We start from the raw sequence: 6,210 nt of genomic DNA, 5'->3' as shown, positions 1-6,210 counted from the left end.
GTCCTGTACAGGTTTGACGCCAGTCCCGGCATTTCTTTGCTGTAATGAGGTTCTGAACGTGTCGCTGTATTTGCCGGTGGAGGTGGAGTGTATCCCTGTCATGGGTGCACAGGAAGGAGCTATAGAGGCAGTGGGATTCACGTAGGAGATGGACAGCCCATGGAGGGAGAGTCGGACAGTGGGTGTGGATGGTTTTAGTGGGAACATAGGCGCCCACGGCGCCAGTAGTGGCCTTCTGAAGGAAGGATGAGGCTTGGATGATGTTGTCGGGATGGTGATATGTAACGAGGTGGCGTTCGACCTGGGTGGCGATGGATTCCCGGTAGGCATCCCAGTTGGCACGACAGTAATCATGAACTATGCTGGGATTGGGTGCAGGGCAGGAAGCCAGAGGTAGGTGGTGAGCAGACATGAAGATGAGAAGGACGGGAAGGTGGTTGCTACCTGTGGGGTCAAGGATGTCGATGGTCATACACCCAAGGAGGTTGGCAGAGGCAATGCAATCATCGGGAGTGGTGTGCTGGGGAAGAGGAACAAGATCACGTTGGATCGTGGGGAGGAACTGATGCCACTGCCGAAGGGCAGCAGAGGAGCAACTACGGATGATTATGTCAGCGGCAATCACATAGGTGGAGAAGGTGCGGTCAACTCTGGAAATAACGTCATAGGGAATAGGAGCAGTAGAGTGGACATAGATGATGGTGCAGGTGACAGTGAGGGAGGGGAAGAAGATGCTGAGTATAAGGTGCCGTTGAGGAAGGGTTGTGACCAGACAGGGATGTGCTTAAGGTGGCCAAAGGCGACTCCGCCCTGCACTCGGAGACCAGGAGTATCAGTTCGGTGCAGGATATAGGGAGAAGTGTGGACAGTATGGTGGGGCTGGAGAAAGGTTACATTCAGGAGGAAGGTAACGACCCAGTGTTGGGAGAGGGTGTCCATGAGGAGGTATTTGTTGGTGCTGAAGGAGTGGATGTTCTGGAAGTGAATGCGACACTTGTGTCACGCCATGGTGGGAGGAGAGGGGGTGAAGGGAGGGGAGAGGAGAGGCTTAAACTAGGGTGTTGAGGTGGGTGAAGGTGAAGTGGGCTTGGTTGTGGAAGTAAGTGGTGAAGTGTTGAGGTGAAAGACAGAGTGGGTGGCGACGGATATCTGTTGGAGGGTGTGGGGGCGATGGAAAGGGTGTATGTTTTGGAGGACTATGGGTAAGAAAGATGATGTCTTCAGCTGTGGGGGGTGAACAGAGGGAATTGTTGGGGTGGATGGAGGGGGGAGGGTGAATGTGACGGACAGGGACAGTAAACTCGGGGTTGGCAGGAAGGGATTTTGCCTTGCACCTGTGGGAGTAGGTGAGATGTGGTCCATTGGAGGTGTTACAGGAAGGAGGCGAGGTTGGGGCAGTTTTTGAGAAAATGGGAGGTCTTGGAATGGGGACAGGTGGGGGTTCACTATTGTGTATGCAGTTGAGGTTATAGTTACGATGAGAAGAGCATATGTACGAGTGTGTACAATACCTTAAGGGCTTAAGTGCTTGTACGCCCACAGGGTCGTTAGCACGATCGATTATTGTCAGAGATTTACACTGAATGTGTTTCTACCACACTCACAACCCTGCTTGTGAACACGAGCCCATTATTTAGTCTTTCTATTAGTCGAACACAATATTATTGCACCTGGGAGTGATGGCGCTTCTGTAGGCTTATCGGAAGTATACTCGATAGTACGCCCGCAAGTGACCTGATAGTGTAGTGTAGACAGTACGCTGCCATTTGTTTAGTCACCACTGCGCTTGTTTAATGTAAGGTCTCAATGTGTTTCCTGTAACGGCCATGGGGGGCCAAGGAGAATAATGCCGAGAGTGGGTAGCACCTGTCGTGAAACCTATGCCTCATTGAGGAAGCAAACAGCCTGCCTAGGTCACTTGTATGTCATGTATGCACGAATTATCAACATCGAAATTGAGCTTGAAGGCTGTTTATTCCTCTTGATTGTCAGACTTTGGCTGTTAAGTCTCATTCATAGGTTCAGATTGCTGTCAGTAATGCAAGTGCTACGGTAGTTTATGTCTTCATCCTGTTAACGGTTCTGCTTTACTTTTAGATCCTCTTACAAGTACCAGCATGACGACAGAACTATGGTCATATGCGTAAGCTGAACCCGAACTGCATCGGAAAAGTTCCGATGTTGATCAGGAATATGAATGTCTTGCTATAAGCGACGCGGGGTTTCCTGAGCCTCGTTACAGAGCTGACATAATAATATAGGTAACGATTCATTCGTTTTATTATCTCTATCTAGTTCTACGTTTATGTACATACTCCGCAAACCACCTTATGGTGAGTAGCGGAGAGCACCTTGTACCGCTACTAGCTATTCCCTTTCCTGATCCACACGCAAATAGAGCGAAGTAAAAACGACTACCTGTACTCCATACGAACACTAATTTCCGTATCTTCATGGTCCTTACTCGAAAAAATACGTTGGCGGCAGTAGAATCGTTCTGCAGCCAGTTCCAAAGGCCGGTTCTCTAAATTTTCTCAAACGTGTTCCTCGAAAAGAACATTGTCTTCCTCCCAGGGATTTCTATTCCTGAAGCATCTCCGCAATATTTGCGTGTTATTCGAACCTACTGGTACCAAATCTAGGAGACCGTCCCTGAATTCCTTCGATGTCTTCATTTAATCCGACCTGGTGCGCATCCTAAACACTTGAGGAGTACTTAAGAATGGGTGTACTTGTGTCCTATATGAACCAAAACTTCCTAAAATTCTCCCAATAAACCGAAGTCGACCATTCACAGTCGCTTCTACAATCCTTACATGCTCGTTCGATTTCATATCGCTTGGCAACAACGTTCGGCCTGGATATAGAGTTGTTTCTGTGAAATTACCTTCACAACTGTGAAAAGGATTGTAATATTAAATCACTAAAACGTACAAGAGAAAACACAGAGTAATTCAACAGCCCCTGGACACCTGTGTTTAGATGCAAGGGTGATGTTGACTTGGTTGCCAATGCCGCGTGATGGCCCAGGACAGGGCCGTTTTGCAGGTTTTCCATTCCTTTCAGTCAAGCCGTAGACGAGGTGTATGTCGGCCAACCTATTCATAGTCTGTGCGTAACTGTCAATATACAATTAACATTGCCGTTAAAACACACCTTAACTGAACCGAGCAGTCCTCCGACTCTTTATAAATGTAGTCTGTTTTTTTCAAAATTGTAGAGAATCTTCCGTTCCGTGTATTTTACTTACATCTATCTACGTTTACATGATTACTTTGCAATTTACAGTTATGCATCTGGCAGAGGGTTCATCGTACCACCTTCAAGTTATTTCTCTATCGTTCCACTATCAAACAACACGCGGGAAAAACGAATACTTGAATCTTTCCGTGCGAGGTCCGATTTCTCTTATTTTATTATGATAATCTTTTCTCCCTATGTAGGCACCAACAAAATATTTTCACACTCTGAGGACAAATTTGGTGACGGAAATTTCATGAGAAAATCCTGCCGCAACGAGAAACGCCTTTTTTGACGATTGCCACCTCAGCTTGCTTATCATATCCGTGGCTCTCTCTAGCCCTTTTTGCGAAAATACAAAACGACCTGCCCTTCTTTTAACTTTTCCGAAGTCCTGCGTCAGTCCTATCTGATGCGTATTCCACACCGCACATCCAGAGGAGGGCGGACAAGCGTAGTGTAAGCAGTGTCTGTAGTAGGCCTGATGCATTTTCTAAGTGTTCTGCCAATAGATCACAGTCCTAGGTTTGCTTTCCCCACAGCATTCCCCATGTGATCGTTCCAAGTTAAATTATTCGTAACTGTAACCTTTAAATATTTAGTTGATTTCACAGACTTTAGATTCGTGTAACTTATCATGCCACCGAAATTTGGCGGGTTCCTCTTAGTACTCGTGTGGATGACTTCACACTTTTCATTATTTAAAGTCCATTGCCACTTTTCGCACCTTACATACATCGCGTCTAAATCATTTTGCAATTGATTTTGATCATTTGATGATTTTACAAGACTGTAAACGACAGCAGCATCTGCAAATACTCTAAGAGGGCAGCTGGGATCGTCTGCCAAATCTTTTATGTAGATCAGGAACAGTAGAGGGACTGGGGAACGTCAGATATTACTTCTGTTTTACTTTATGACTTTCCTTCAGTTAATACGCACTGTGACCTTTCTGACAGGAAATCAATACTCCAGTTACACAAATGAGATGCCGGCCGCGGTGACCGAGCGGTTCCAGGCGCGTCAGTCCGGAACCGCGCGACTGCTACGGACGCAGGTTCGAATCCTGCCTCGGGCATGGGTATGTGTGATGTCCTTAGGTTGGTTAGGTTTAAGTAGTTCTAAGTTCTAGGGGACTGATGATCTCAGATATTAAGTCCCATAGTGCTCAGAGCCATTTGAACCATTTGAACAAATGAGACGATACACTGTAGGCACACAATTTAATCAAAAGTCGCCGTGAAAACGGTGTCAAAAACCTTCTGGAAATCTAAAAATATTGAATCAATTTGACGTCCCCTGTCGATGCCACCCATTACTTTGTGAGAATAAAGAGCTAATTGCGTTTCACAAGAACAATATTTTCTGAATCTGTGTTGGCTATTTGTCAACAAATTGTTTTCTTCGAGATGATTCTTAATGTTCGAGCACAATATACGTTTCAAAATTCTACTGCGAATAGACGTTAGTGATATGGGTCTGTAATTTAGCGAATTACTCCTATTTCCTGTCTTGGGTTTTGGTGCGATTTCAAATGGCTCTGAGCACTATGGGACTTAACAGCTGAGGTCATCAGTCCCCTAGAACTTAGAACCACTTAAACCTAACTAACCTAAGGACATCACACACATCCACGCCCGAGGCAGGATGTTAACCTTCGACCGTAGCGGTCGCGCGGTTCCAGACCGTAGCGCCTAGAACCGCTCTGTCACTCCGGCCGGCTGGTGCGATTTGTACAACTTTCCAGTCACTGGGTGCAGTTCTTTCCCCTGATTAAATTATCGTGACTGAATAATATCTAGTTACTTGAATGGAAACTTTTGGGCGAGAGAGGCCGCTTCCCAATATTCTTATACGACTGTCTCCCACAGTTCCAGGTATAAATTAATTATTAGATGAATTCTCAAATGTATAAAACAAAGTGATTAGAAGTTACAGATCATAATCACACTCCGTCTAACGCTCGTTGTCGAACTTAGTACCTGGAGTAAAATCTCTGCCGGCCTCTGTGGCCGAACGGTTCTAGGCGCTTCAGTCCGGAACCGCGCTGCTGCTACGGTCGCAGATCCGAATCCTGCCTCGGGCATGGATGTGTGTGATGTCCTTAGGTTAGTTACGTTTAAGTAGTTCTAAGTCTAGGGGACTGATGACCTCACATGTTAAGTCCCATAGTGGTTAGAGCCATTTGAATAAAATCACTGTGCCTCTGCAGAATTCCGGCGATCGTCGATTCAGAAAATTCTTAATAGTACCTGAGGCGCAATCGTAGGCAGTGGGTACTATGACGTACTCACTCTTCAACAAGGGAATCAGTGTCCACATTGTGTATCAATTTCGATTAAGTCCAGAATTAACTCTCTTAAAATGTAGACGATTGTGGAGCAGGTTCTACTGATTTCCCAGGGTGCAAAGTTCCCTACGAATTACGACACACTAAATAATGTTCCGATCCACGAACAAGGGAGAAGTTAAAATGACCAAAGAATTGAACGTACCTTTTCCTTTCATGAAATTACAATTTTCCATAAACAATTTTCCTCGCTAAATTCCAGTATGCATCATCCTCTTGTATGAGATGAAATGTTATCACAATTAATAAAATTTCATTCGGTGTTCAAGATGACAGCTTACAACAATGCCGCTAATTACAGTTCCACTGCAATCCTGTTCTTCGAAATTCTCAATCAGAAATAGTCCGTCCATTGTACACGATGTGCCACAGTAAATCCACAGAGTCTTTATATCACAAGTCAGAGAGTTATTGCTCGCAGTCGTAAGGAGTATTTGAACCAAATAAATTAGTTGTTCAATCATGCTTTAATGTATGATCTTGAAGAGAAAAGTGAAACTCCAGTAGCTGCGTCTCATCAAAACGATATTTTCTGAATTTGTGATGGCTCTTTAACAATAAATCGTTTAACTGAAGATGTTTCATACTGTTCGAGCATAGTATCCAAATTTCTACAGCAA

Source organism: Schistocerca serialis, chromosome 2 (genome assembly GCF_023864345.2).
Source record: "Schistocerca serialis cubense isolate TAMUIC-IGC-003099 chromosome 2, iqSchSeri2.2, whole genome shotgun sequence".
Lineage (NCBI taxonomy): Eukaryota > Metazoa > Arthropoda > Insecta > Orthoptera > Acrididae > Schistocerca > Schistocerca serialis.
This window is presented reverse-complemented; position numbering follows the sequence as displayed.